Genomic DNA, 13,283 nt, shown 5'->3' with positions numbered 1-13,283 from the left:
TCTCTGCTAAGGGCCCCAGACTACTATACTGCATCAATGGGATAATGTATGGATCCATGTACCGTAAAATACTGAGTGACAACCTCCTTCCCTCTGCCAGGACATTAATAATGGTTCATGGCTGGGTCTTCCAGCCCAACAATATATGAAATAACATGACACTTCTAATATTTAGAGACTTTGTGCTCTGGTAGGGACCAAATCCATATATCCAGAATGAGAAGAACCAGGCACTCCAAAGTGGATGAAAGGAAGAACAATTTTTATTCAAAGTGGTAAGACAGTTCAAATGCGGCAGACGTCTTGGTCGATACAGTGACCTTCATCAGTGGAACTGTGAAATATGTAAGCATATACAAACAAAAAAGAAACAATCAACAAAGCTGTCCGACCTAACAGTGATTATGTACAAATATACAAATATCTAGCCTACCAAGAAAAGGAAATAACAGTATATCATTTGAAATGCTTGTATAAGAGAATCAAAGTGTAATGTGTGAGATATCACACAAAATATCACAATCAAAAGAACAAGAAAAAATGGAAGGGAAGAGGAGGAGGGAAAAGGGGTAGGAATAACGGGATGGAAAAAGACTGAGTACGTGATATAGATGAGAATAAAGTTGACTTCTTACCTGGCTATATGTGCAGAAACCGGAAAATCAAAAAGAAGAAATTCTGGTGCAAACACACAATAGTAAAGAAATAAGAAACCCAAGAAATATAATGTAATGTGAAAAGAAACAAGGGGGAAAAAAAGAATATGCTATTCTTACCGAAGTTGCATAGAAGTGGTAGATTATAAGGCAAGAAAAGACTCAAATATGAGAATACTGTGAAACTGTATGGAAAACAAGGGGAAAGAAAATGGAATAGATCTGAATATGCAAACAAGGACAAGAACAAAGAAGAAAATGACATAAAAAAGATGAAATAAAATCAGGAAATGAAATTGAAAAAATGTGTAAGACCTGGGGTGAGGAGGTAAGTGTCCGTCGGTCCTCACTTAAAGGAGGTATGCATAGAAGGAGCTGCCTAAAGGCAAACACAAAAGGAAGCATAAAAAAAAACTTGATAAATGCATAATCAGGATAAAAGGAAGGAAAAAGAAAAATAAATGCTACCTTTTAGAGATGTCAGGCACTAGATGACAATACACGACATCTGTAGCTAGTGTGCGGGGTGTAAAACACTATAGGGATTGTATAATGGACCACTCGCAATATCCTTTGCTTGTCTACTTGCTAGTGAATGACAAAAAAATATATAAGATAAACAAGTGAGTAATACTGTTAAAATAAAGATAATAGGAACTATCTAAATGAGATGGTTGAAGAAGCCTTACCTAGGTTACATCGGTGAATGAATGCTAAGTAAATGAATGGACACTGTTCTCCATAATATTAACCCAGTGCTAACATACATATCTCTTCACTTATTTTCTCCATTCATTCTCGCACGCATGCGCAATACATATACTTCATGTAATGACACTTTTTACGTCATCTACCTACTTATACCCGGACGTTTTCCTCACTGGGTTTCCCATACGCGAGCGGTAGATCCCACATGATTCTCCAGAGGCGGTATTCTCATCGTAGGTAAGGTCATTCATTAGCGTTTGCTTATTTGCCACCACATGATTTTTATTTATTCCACTAGGAAGTACATTCCCTAGACCGGGTTAATATTACGGAGAACAGTGTCCATTCATTTACTCAGCATTCATCCCCCGATGTAACCTAGGTAAGGCTTCTTCAACCACCGCATTTAGATAGTTCTTACTATCTTTATTTTACCAGTTGTTTATCTTATATATTTTTTTGACGTTCACTAGCAAGTACACAAGCAAAGGATATTGCGAGTGGTCCATTATACAATCCCTATAGTGTTTTAGAACCCAGACACTCCACCCTTAATGTGCTTATAACTAGAGATGAGCGAACCGGCCGTGGTTCGGCTCGAGTTCGGTTCGCCGAACGGAGGTCCCGTTCGAGTTCGGCGAACCGGTTCGGCGAACCACTCGAACCCCATAGAAAACAATGGCAGGCAATCACAGACACATAAAAACACCTAGAAAACACCCTCAAAGGTGTCCAAAAGGTGACAACAACTCACAACACAACACAAACACATAAGAAAGTGACAAGGACATATACTCATGCGAAAACAAAAGAGCTGGACAAGGAAAAAGAGGAGAAGACACAGATATATGAGTATATGCAAGGAAACATCGATGCCATTACTGTGCAACTTGAGCCCTGCTCATTTTAGGCTTCCAATCTGGATAAATTGCCTGAGCTCGCCACGTACGCCTTGGGGATCTTGTCATGTCCTGCAGCCAGTGTTCTCTCGGAACCTGCCTTCAGTGCTGCTGGGGGTCTGCTGGCAGATAAGCACACGCGTCTGTCCACTGACAATGCGGACATGGCTCTCAGAGGACTTTTCTTCCCCTGGGTCAGCCAGGGGAGGCGAAAGGCACGCGTATTTTTGAGAGTGCTTCATGCAAAGCATCTGTTTCATTTTGAAAAGGGGCATCAACTGATGCCAGTCAAGTGGAGTGCGTGTGGCCCAATTAGTGGCAACGAGGGAGACTGTGTTTGGAGTCCCCTCGCTGTGTTTCTAAAAGAACCAAGATGAACAAGTCATGGCTCTCAGAGGACTTTTCTTCCCCTGGGTCAGCCAGGGGAGGCGAAAGGCACGCGTATTTTTGAGAGTGCTTCATGCAAAGCATCTTTTTCATTTTGAAAACGGGCATCAACTGATGCCAGTCAAGTGGGGTGTGTGTGGCCCAATTAGTGGCAATGAGGGAGACTGTGGTTGGAGTCCCCTCGCTGTGTTTCTAAAAGAACCAAGATGAACAAGTCATGGCTCTCAGAGGACTTTTCTTCCCCTGGGTCAGCCAGGGAAGGCGAAAGGCAAGCGTATTTTTGAGAGTGCTTCATGCGAACCATCTTTTTCATTTTGAAAACGGGCATCAACTCATGCTAGTCAAGTGGGGTGTGTGTGGCCCATCTAGTGGCAACGAGGGAGACTGTGGTTGGAGTCCCCTCGCTGTTTTTTACATGATTTTCGAAGTGCATGACATGCCTAAGAGGTTTAGTTTCAGCATCTCAAACTTGTTGGCTACAGAAAGGCTGCCTTTACACCCTTTTGTCACCGAGGATTTTCGAGACGTTATGCCCATTGCAGTGCCCCAAGAGCCGATGGCCATTTGCCACTCCTTCTCCAAGAAAGGGGTGCCCGCGCTAACGCAGCAGGTCGCACACAACATCACCGCTTCCTTGAGAAACTCTGTGTGTGACAGGGTGCATTTCACCACATATACTTGGAACAGTAAGCATGGACAGGGGCGTTACATGTCGCTGACTGGGCACTGGGTAACTATGGTGATAGATGGAGAAGTGTCTGCTGTACAAGTCTTTCCATCCCCACAAGTTGTGTGTTTCAATCCTTCCTCTGTATGTACAAGTTCCTCCACTGCTTCTGCCTCATCAACCTCGTGTTGTTCCTGCACCTCAGCCCAAACCCTGTGTGGTCAGGCCACCCTTCCTTGTAACTGTGCACAAGGAATCCCACACACCTCCTTACTATGCTGGCAGCAGAGCTCAAGGCCATCAGGCGGTCAAATGTTTACTTTGAAATGTAGGGGAAATATGAGACACCGCTGAGGAGTTGTGGACGGTTAGCTCTGTAGAGTGAGACCGAGTTTCATCAATGGTTGTCTCCACTCAACCAGCAGCCAGGGAATGCCGGGTGCAACAATGATGCTAAACAGTCTGCGGCCCTTCTTCAGGGCAATGTGACACACGTGCCTTGTATGGCTCACGTGTTGAATCCGAATCTCCAGAAATTTTGAAAACACTATCCCGGCCTACATGTCCTTCTGTCAAGGGCACGGTGTAACGCCTGCCTGGATCGACACACTCAGACGGGCTGTAAAGGATAGGCTAGAGGGAACCCACTCACCAAGCTGACCACCCAGAACCCTGAAACACTTTAATCCCTATACAGTGATGTTGAATGACACAGGGCCCAAGTTGATCAATACCTGTGGAAGGCTGCAGTTCCAGAGAATAGCAAAAAAAACGGAAAATTGTGGTTTAAGGGATAACAATAAATATTTTATTAGCTGGCAAATACCATATTATAACACTCATAATTTGCATATGGAGAGCAGGGGGCAAAAAGGGTATCCAGGTATTCAGTATATAGTTAATTAAATCACATTATTGCTACACGGAAGTACATGTCCACAGAGGATACAGGGAATAAAGTGTCACGTGCAGTACAATTACTATTACCACAGAAACAGGGGGATTACATAAACATTGCACACAGTCCCATATAAAGTGCTATGCATATCCTAGAGGATCAGACAAGAGGTTTAGCAGCACATATGTTTTGTGAACAACCCACACGATCACATGACCAGGTTGAGATGCAGAAGGACTCGTGCAGGCAGCAACTGCACATGTGCGAGCATTCACATTTTCATTGGCTAAAAGCATACCATGTGATCGTGTGGGTTGTTCACAAAAAGTCCTGTTCCTGTATCATTGCTGCCATCCTTACCTTGCCTGGTTGATAAAGCTACCCGTGAAAACGTGCGTTCTTAGGCTTGGTGTGCATCCCCTCCACCTCTGGGTACTGGTATACACATGACTGTTACTTGACTTGTTATATATGTGCTGCTAAACCTCTTGTCTGATCCTCTAGGATATGCATAGCACTTTACATGGGACTGTGTGCAATGTTTATGTAACCCCCTGTTTCTGTGGTAATAGTAATTGTATTGCACATGACACTTTATTCCCTGTATCCTCTGTGGACATGTACTTCCGTGTAGCAATAATGTGATTTAATTAACTGTATGCTGAATACCTGGATACCCTTTTTGCCCCCTGCTCTCCATATGCAAATTATGAGTGTTATAATATGGTATTTGCCAGCTAATAAAATATTTATTGTTATCCCTTAAACCACAATTTTCCGTTTTTTTTGCTGAATTATGCCTGTGGTGGGTTATTTACCTATTTGTTTTACAATATGATATGCCCTGCTATAGTACTTTGGATCGTTCTTCTGTTTATACGTAGTTTCAGAGAATAGTAGTCAGGCAGGGTCAAAACATTAATTGAGGAAGAGGAACAGAATGGGTGGGACAGGACTTAATCAGAAAACAAGCAGACGTAAAATGCAAATCGGCCAACGAGGTACCTAAACAGCAAGCAGGAAAAGTAGTCAGGTAACAAGCACACAAACTCATAAAACTAAACTGGGGGTGACAGTAACCAGAGGTTCATAGCTATGTCTGGCAGTGGTCTTCAGACAGGAGGGGCCTAAAAAATAATGTTGTGTCTTCCCATTGGTTGTAGCTGAATGATGGTACTTCATCTGTGAGATACCCACCACCTGCATTCAGCCATTGGTTCTGCATATGTCAAGGTAACGCATCCCAGTGGGTGAGCATAACCTGCGTCCACCTGCGCCGCTGGCGTCGACTCCTCTCCCATCATCAGCACTATGCACGAAAGGAACACGTCACCTTGCGACAGGAGTATAAATTGACGTAGAGGACTATGGTGGTGACTTAACAGCGGTGTGCGGCAATGATGCAAACATGTGGCAGCGTGCCTTCGTCAGGCCAATGAGACACACGTGACTTGTATGGCTCACGTGTTTAATCTGATTCTCCAGCAATTTTTAAAACAACATCCCAGCCTACATGGCCTTGTACAGCGGGCACGCTCACTATGTGCTCACTTCCATCATTCGCACCCAGCAGCTCAACAACTTTCATCGCTCCTGAAGTCTTAAGGTCTGGCGGTTAAACGTCAGAAATGCGATGTTCCGACTCGCAGGAATTTTAATCTGCACATGTTGCAGCGTCTGTGGCAGCACCGCAGAGCCCAGCTGAAATACATTATGACGTATACCCTGGGCTAACTTGATCCAGAGGTGGTGCAGATCACGCTGCTGGAGTGGTGTCAGATCAAGGACATATGCACCGTTCTACACAGTTTACAAATGTCGACGCAGATGTTTAACACTGGCGATGACATTCTCAGCGTGACAATTTTGGTCATATACAGTCAGGGCCAGAAATATTTGGACAGTGTCACAAGTTTTGTTATTTTAGCTGTTTACAAAAACATGTTCAGAAATGCAATTATATATATAATATGGGCTGAAAGTGCACACTCCCAGCTGCAATATGAGTGTTTTCACATCCAAATCGGAGAAAGGGTTTAGGAATCATAGCTCTGTAATGCATAGCCTCCTCTTTTTCAAGGGACCAAAAGTAATTGGACAAGAGACTCTAAGGGCTGCAAATAACTCTGAAGGCGTCTCCCTCGTTAACCTGTAATCTATGAAGTAGTTAAAAGGTCTGGGGTTGATTACAGGTGTGTGGTTTTGCATTTGGAAGCTGTTGCTGTGACCAGACAACATGCGGTCTAAGGAACTCTCAATTGAGGTGAAGCAGAACATCCTGAGGCTGAAAAAAAAGAAAAAATCCATCAGAGAGATAGCAGACATGCTTGGAGTAGCAAAATCAACAGTCGGGTACATTCTGAGAAAAAAGGAATTGACTGGTGAGCTTGGGAACTCAAAAAGGCCTGGGCGTCCACGGATGACAACAGTGGTTGATGATCGCCGCATACTTTCTTTGGTGAAGAAGAACCCGTTCACAACCTCAACTGGAGTCCAGAACACTCTCAGTGAAGTAGGTGTATCTGTCTCTAAGTCAACAGTAAAGAGAAGACTCCATGAAAGAAAATACAAAGGGTTCACATCTAGATGCAAACCATTCATCAATTCCAAAAATAGACAGGCCAGAGTTAAATTTGCTGAAAAATACCTCATGAAGCCAGCTCAGTTCTGGAAAAGTATTCTATGGACAGATGAGACAAAGATCAACCTGCACCAGAATGATGGGAAGAAAAAAGTTTGGAGAAGAAAGGGAACGGCACATGATCCAAGGCACACCACATCCTCTGTAAAACATGGTGGAGGCAACGTGATGGCATGGGCATGCATGGTTTTCAATGGCACTGGGTCACTTGTGTTTATTGATGACATAACAGCAGACAAGAGTAGCCGGATGAATTCTGAAGTGTACAGGGAGATACTTTCAGCACAGATTCAGCCAAATGCCGCAAAGTTGATCGGACGGCGCTTCATAGTACAGATGGACAATGACCCCAAGCATACAGCCAAAGCTACCCAGGAGTTCATGAGTGCAAAAAAGTGGAACATTCTGCAATGGCCAAGTCAATCACCAGATCTTAACCCAATTGAGCATGCATTTCACTTGCTCAAATCCAGACTTAAGACGGAAAGACCCACAAACAAGCAAGACCTGAAGGCTGCGGCTGTAAAGGCCTGGCAAAGCATTAAGAAGGAGGAAACCCAGCGTTTGGTGATGTCCATGGGTTCCAGACTTAAGGCAGTGATTGCCTCCAAAGGATTCGCAACAAAATATTGAAAATAAAACTATTTTGTTTGGGTTTGGTTTATTTGTCCAATTACTTTTGACCTCCTAAAATGTGGAGTGTTTGTAAAGAAATGTGTACAATTCCTACAATTTCTATCAGATATTTTTGTTCAAACCTTCAAATTAAACGTTACAATCTGCTCTTGAATTCTGTTGTAGAGGTTTCATTTCAAATCCAATGTGGTGGCATGCAGAGCCCAACTCGCGAAAATTGTGTCACTGTCCAAATATTTCTGGACCTAACTGTACATGATGGAGCACACTGTAAGTATTATGCGGAGTCAGGTGTTGGTCCAAGAGGAAGGGAGGAAGTACTGGAGGAGTCATATGCGGAAGGGATAACAAGATCTACAAGGTCCAGACGGTCAGCGGCACCTTGGCGGCAGTCATGGTACGGTGGGGGAGAGGGATTACCAAGGATGCATAGTTTCAGCAAAACAGTTGAGGAAGGTGCAGGAGCCCAGGAAGAAATGGAGGACGAACTGGCGATGGGCATGGAAGACTCAGCAGATTAGTGAGAGCTTGCTCACATTTTGGTTGTGCGAGGTTGTGGGGAGAGGACAGAGGAAGGAGGCACGATTCTCACCTCTCCACCACCAACACACCAAGGACTTGGTCCTCCTGGATTCTCAAGGCACATGAGCGCCTTCTTGCTGCACTACCTACAACCTGACCCTCGGATTGTACGAATTCCAAGTCATGCTGACTACTGGGTTGCCACACTGTTAGATCCCCGGTCAACACAAAATTTTGCGAAATAACTCCTGCCATAGAAAGGGACGCACGTATGCAGGAGTATCAGCAGAAGGTGTTACGCAATCTTACATCTGCTTTTCCACTAAACACCAGTGCTGCACAGAGTGAATCTCAACGCTTTTTCATCGATAGGAGGAAATGGTCTTACTTGTCCACATCTGAGGGACCGAGGGCTGGCTGCTGTGCTGAGACGGCGTTGAGTACGGTGTCTCTGCAGAGTTGCATTTTTGGTCATATACAAACTGAGTTGAAAAAGGACAGATGTTGGTGGAAAGGGGAACAGGTGTGTTGGAAAGGGTAAAAAAGTTTGTGTCCGTGGGTTTGGTGGTTAAGCAACATTAACATTTGCTGAAGAAAAAACATCTGGTATGGTGGGACTGGCAGATTTGGATAAGGTGGTATATACTATGTTACCGCTATATAAAAAATATTAAGAAGAAAAGAAAGAGAAAGGTAGATATCCCAATCGCCATTCGGTGTCCACCGTGCTCACAGATGGAAAAGGAGAGGTTGGCAACTGGAAGGTTAGGTGGAGGATACAGAGCAGGTTGACTCTCAAACAAATAGTAGCCTGAACCGAGTTAGACGCCACTCGGATCTGGAGACTGGGAGCCCTGTTAGCGTGACAGGGTCCACACGACCACCCAGCCCCGGAACTCCCTGTTAATAACACAGGGGCCATTGGTTACACTGTTCGTGTGCGTAGGGGACACACCTGTGGACAGCAGGCGCATCAGCAGCAGCAGGCCTGTTTATACCACTGGGCTGCACTAGCAGGACTGGTAGGACAGGAGCTGTTCTTAAACGTTCTGCGTTACCAACTGTGGTGGCGGCCTGCATCGATGACCTATCCCTGCCTACCTCTGGACTAAAGCCGCAATGGGTTCAACACATGGAGGTGTGCTCTTTCGGAGCATAATAGCAGACTGGACACCTTCTTCTTGGCTCCAGCCCCTTTTATAACCTGGGTCCGCCCGAAATCAGGGTGGACCACAATGCACCTCCTGGAGACAAAAGCAGAGTGACACGTCATGAGTGGCATAACTAGCGTCCTATTTTGAACCGCCACTTGAATGATGACCTCATGGCTGCCACAACCAAAACACCTCAACAGTCATCGTCTGACTAACAACAATGAGGTGACAAGTCATAGGGGCGGCCCTCTGCAAGCCTGTTGGGAGTGGCCTGGCCAAATTGTCAGGACACCTGATGCCCTGTGGTCTATATGGGCCCCCCACATCAGGGGCAGGGCCAAAGAGTTCATTACCCGACCTAGCCTATGATGCAGTAAGTGCCTGAGCATGCTCAGTAGCATGAAATACAGTTTCTGAAAAAAAGACTATCCGCTTCAGCATGCTGTCTAGGCACAACACAGGACTTAGACCCAGCACGGAGTGCAAGTACCTGTGCAAAGAGGCTTTTCTCAGTCAGTGTGAAGCCCCACATGTGTTGTGTTGGTGCATTACCTTCAAGGACTCCACGTGGAGGAAGAGTCTGGTCACACTTAGGTTGCTTCTTTATATGTATTTTTGTGACGCCACTCTCGGTATTGCGGTCAGTGGGGACCGCCACTGCAGTGTAAGGGGACACCTGGGGCTGATGTTGGCTGCAGTTAGTTTTAGTGGCCTCCCGAGAGTGAGTCAAGCCCCAGGACTAGAGTTGAGCGTGGTTCTAGGTTCGTGGTTCTCCAGTTCGCGGCTCGAGTGATTTTGGGGGCTGTTCTAGATCAAACTAGAACTCGAGCTTTTTTGCAAAAGCTCAATAGTTCTAGATACGTTCGAGAACGGTTCTAGCAGCAAAAAGCAGGGCTTTTTACAGCTACAGTGTGCAGGAGCCATCGCTGGCAGCCTGCCACAAGCTGGTAACCAAGATAAAGATCGGGTATCCAAGCAAAGCGCTTTGGTTAGTAACCCGATGTTTATCCTAGTTACGTGCAGGAAGCCCACACTTCCCCGCTCAGCTCGCTCCGCCCCCTCCTGCCCGCGGCATGTACACATACATACACACACACACACACACACACACACACACACACACACACTCTGCACACATGGTCCCGCTCGGATTACCTGCGGTGATGAAGTCCCGCCATCCCGACCTCAGCGCTGTCACTGTCCTCCATGGCCACCGCTTGTCACATCACCTCTCGCTTCCGACCCGAGACTGACTAGCGGTGACGTCACGGGCCTCTCGCGATACTTGGCTGTGAAGGTCATTGAACTCAGTGACAGGTGCTGTCAGTGTGCTGGAGATCAGCGCAGGTAATGTACCTCGCTGACAGCAGCACTTGTCATCCCCTGCAGTGACCTGGGCTGACCCATTGATGTTAGCTCAGGTCACTGCATTGCTCTCCCAGCCAATGGGGAACATTCTGCTCTTCATTGACTGGGACAGTGTGGATCGTCATGGCAACCCCTTGGATTACACCAGACCTGGATTTGTTTTTCTTTCTAATAAATTGGTTAAAGAGGGAATGTATTGGGGAGTGTTTTTTCAAATAAAAATGTGTTTGTCGTCTATTTTTTTTTATTACTGACTGGGTTGGTGATGTCGGGTATCTGATAGACGCCTGACCTCACCAACCCCAGTGCTTGATGCCAGGTGACATTACACATCTGGTATTAACCCCATATATTACCCCGTTTGCCACCGCACCAGGGCGCGGGATGAGCTGGGGCGAAGCACCAGGATTGGCGCATCTAATGGATGCGCCACTTCTGGGGCGGCTGCGGCCTGCTATTTTTAGGCTGGGGAGAGTCCAATAACCATGGACCTCCCTAGTCTGAGAATATCAGACCCCAGCTGTCTGCTTTACCTTGGCTGGTGATCCAATTTTGGGGGGACCCCTACATGTTGTTTTTTTTAATTATTTATTTAATTTAAAATAACAGCGTGGGGTGCCCTCAGTTTTGGATTACCAGCCAAGGTGAGGTTGCCAGCTGTGGTCTGCAGGCTGCAGCCGTCTGCTTTACCCTAGCTGGCTACAAAACTAGGGGGAACCATACGTCATTTTTTTTTTTTTCATTTTTTTGGCTAAATACAAAGCTAAGCACCCCTTAGTGCCACATGAAAGGCACCAAAGGGTGCAAAATTACAAAATGCAGGAGAGTGGGACATTATGTGTCTTTCTGCCATTATAATGACAGAAAAGACTGATATGAAGTGCACAAGCACAAGAAAATCACCAGAGCGCTCTACGCTGTGAAAAGCAGTAGAAAATGGCACTGGAGTGAACATGTGACCGCCTCATGTAGGATGAAGCTATGGATCCTGGGTAAATTTATGCATTTACCCTCCTTCAGTTTTTTTGCAGTACACAAAAAAAACGGAAGGCACATGGATGACAAACAGATGACATACGGACCGTCTACGGAACGGAAACGGATGCCACACGGATGCACCCGTGAAAAAAAACGGACTGTTTTTTGCAGACCGCAAAAATGGATCGGTCGTGTTAATGTAGCCTTATTCTGATCTGCCGTTTATAAACAGCAGGCAGAAATAAGTGAATAACGCCCCCCGGCGTCAGAAAATCTCCGGGGTTTCAGGGCTAGCTGAGACCCTGGAGATCATGATTCAGGATGGTTTTTCCGGTCCCCGCTCACGTGATCACAGGTATACACCGTACACCGATGATCACGTTACAGTAAATGACAGCGCCGGTAAAAAATTATTTATCTCCCATCTGGCATGAACAAACACTTCTTCTCCACTTCTTCTCCACCTTTTCTCCACTTTTTCCTCCATTTTTTCTCCACTTTTTCTCCACTTTTTCTCCACTTTTTCTCCATTCTTTTCTCCACTTTTTCTCCACTTTTTCTCCACTTTTTCTCCACTTTTTCTCCATTTTTTCTCCATTTTTTCTCCACTTCTTCTCCACCTTTTCTCCACTTCTTCTCCACCTTTTCTCCACTTTTTCTCCACCTTTTCTCCACTTTTTCTCCACTTTTTCTCCACTTTTTCTCCACTTTTTCTCCACTTTTTCTCCACCTTTTCTCCACTGTTTCTCCATTTTTTCTCCACTTTTTCTCCACTTTTTCTCCACTTTTTCTCCACCTTTTCTCCACCTTTTCTCCACCTTTTCTCCACCTTTTCTCCACTTTTTCTCCACTTTTTCTCCACTTTTTCTCCACTTTTTCTCTGTTTTTTTTCTATGGTCGGTCTACCCATTAGCTCTGCCATTCATAGTGTAGCTCTACACCTACTGCACATGTTACTTTATGATTGACATCTCTTTCGTACCAGAGCTGTCTAAGCCTACTCTGACCCCATATTTGTCATTACTATATTGTCCTTGTACTGTATTATGACATTTGTATCATGTGTTTCATTTCTTGCTGTGTTGCAATTTTTTTGCTGCATCCCAATTGTACCTCTACATTGTTCGAGTTTATGTTATTGTTCTCTCACTCTTATGTGATACTGATTATTGTAATTTTTCAGGATTACATGCAGATAAGTCCAATCTGACGAAGGCTCAGGCCGAAACGTCATTTGTAACTTGTTTTGGACAAAAACATATATGCTTGTGAAAAATTTTTTTTTCTTAATACGGACCAATAAAGAGTGATTTTGCATTACTATCCATTGTGACTTACTGACTTAGTCTGGGAGATTTAGAGTGCCGAGGTTACTCACTAATTTTATCTATTATTACCTCTGAGCACCTATATACCAGTGAGCAGACCTTCCTCTACAGTAGTTCTCCTGATTAGGCATGCCCTTACCTCATGAGCAGGGCATTGCAGCTTTGGTAGCAACCATTACGACATGGACTCTGCTGCTGTGGACCCGGGAAGAGTGAGTGCAGTTTCATTGCACCCACACTCCTCACATGAAGGGTCCACACTCCTAGAAAATGGGGGATACGTTCCCTGAGTGTCTCCCCCCCATATTCTAGATGGTCCAGAGTCGTCGTGGGACCCCTTTATTTTTTTTCCTACAATAAATTGGTGAAAGAGGAAATGTTTTGGGGACTGTTTTTTCAAATTTCTTTTGTCGATTTTTTTTTTTTTTTTTTTCTGTTAGT

At 45.0% G+C, this 13,283-nt stretch overlaps 1 long non-coding RNA gene across 1 annotated transcript; it reads right to left on the bottom strand.

Moving 5' to 3' along the window:
- Window positions 1-272: 272 nt before the first annotated feature.
- Window positions 273-1,016, bottom strand: LOC142310065 (uncharacterized). Its single transcript, XR_012754076.1, has 4 exons — window positions 972-1,016; window positions 777-841; window positions 636-678; window positions 273-334 (listed from the first exon to the last, which is right to left on the bottom strand). It is a non-coding gene; the product is annotated as an uncharacterized LOC142310065 (long non-coding RNA).
- Between the last annotated feature and the right edge of the window lie 12,267 nt (window positions 1,017-13,283).

Source organism: Anomaloglossus baeobatrachus, chromosome 5 (assembly GCF_048569485.1).
Source record: "Anomaloglossus baeobatrachus isolate aAnoBae1 chromosome 5, aAnoBae1.hap1, whole genome shotgun sequence".
Classification (NCBI taxonomy): domain Eukaryota; kingdom Metazoa; phylum Chordata; class Amphibia; order Anura; family Aromobatidae; genus Anomaloglossus; species Anomaloglossus baeobatrachus.
The sequence above is the reverse complement of the archived record's forward strand: the minus strand, read 5'-3'. Positions and strand labels throughout refer to the sequence as shown.